Source organism: Myotis lucifugus, unplaced genomic scaffold (assembly GCF_000147115.1).
Source record: "Myotis lucifugus unplaced genomic scaffold, Myoluc2.0 scaffold_68, whole genome shotgun sequence".
Classification (NCBI taxonomy): domain Eukaryota; kingdom Metazoa; phylum Chordata; class Mammalia; order Chiroptera; family Vespertilionidae; genus Myotis; species Myotis lucifugus.
The window spans coordinates 3,376,051-3,377,000 of NW_005871116.1; positions in this window are offsets into that span (position 1 = coordinate 3,376,051).

Sequence of the window (950 nt, forward strand, 5' to 3'; positions counted from 1 at the left end):
ACTTTACTGTCGGCTCCTGTGAGCCAGGCTGAGCTGGCCCCAGCACACCACCAGCTCTGGCTGCCATGTGTGAAAATGGTTGCAGTGTGGCCTCATCTTGGAATTTTTCAAAAGAAGCCAGAAATCTGGATTTCTATGTGAAAACTCCTGACTTTTAAATGATATCGACTGGTTCAAGTTTTTCAAAAACACCTTACAGACCAAGAAAACAACCCACATCTGCAAATTAGATTTGACCTCATAGAATGTCAGCTTTTGACCTGTGGTCTGCAGACCAAGTCTCTGAGCTCCGACAGTCTCTCAGCCTCCCTGATGCGGCATGGCCCTCGCACGGAGCCGGGGCTCACGCTGAGTGGCAGGGTGGTGCAGTGAGTGGAGCTCTACCTGGGGGTGGGAAAGCTGCGTTCCAGTCCCAGCTTTACTATGGAACTTGCTTTAGTTACCTGGGCCTCAGTTTCCCCATCCGTCTTAGAATGCCTCTGAAGAGGTTCTTCTCAGAGCAGAACTTCCAGGTTTATGTAATGACCATACAGGCGCGCCAGGCTCGCCTGTGGGACAGGACAAACTTTACAACGCGGCAGGAATCCTTCGGGGCCAGGTCCCTGGGCTGACATGGCAGGTGAGCAGGTCGCTGCTTCTCTCTTTCCACTGCCACCCCCGCTCATCAGAGAGCAGGCGCGGCCATCAGTCTAAGGATGCCACTGGCCTGTGGGGAGTCCTCCTGATGATCCACAGAACTCGGACCCTTGATTTCCGGGGAGAACACTCCCACGTGCCTGAAGGGAGACGGGACAGCAGGAAGGTCTGAGCCTTGAGTCGGTCAGGCCTGGGCTTGCAGCCTGGCTCTGCCACTTCCTGACCAGGGACTTCAGCCTCATGCTCCGAGTTCCTCCCTCACAGGGATGGAAGGAGCAGCATCAGCTGTTTAAAGGGCCTAACACAGCTTCTGG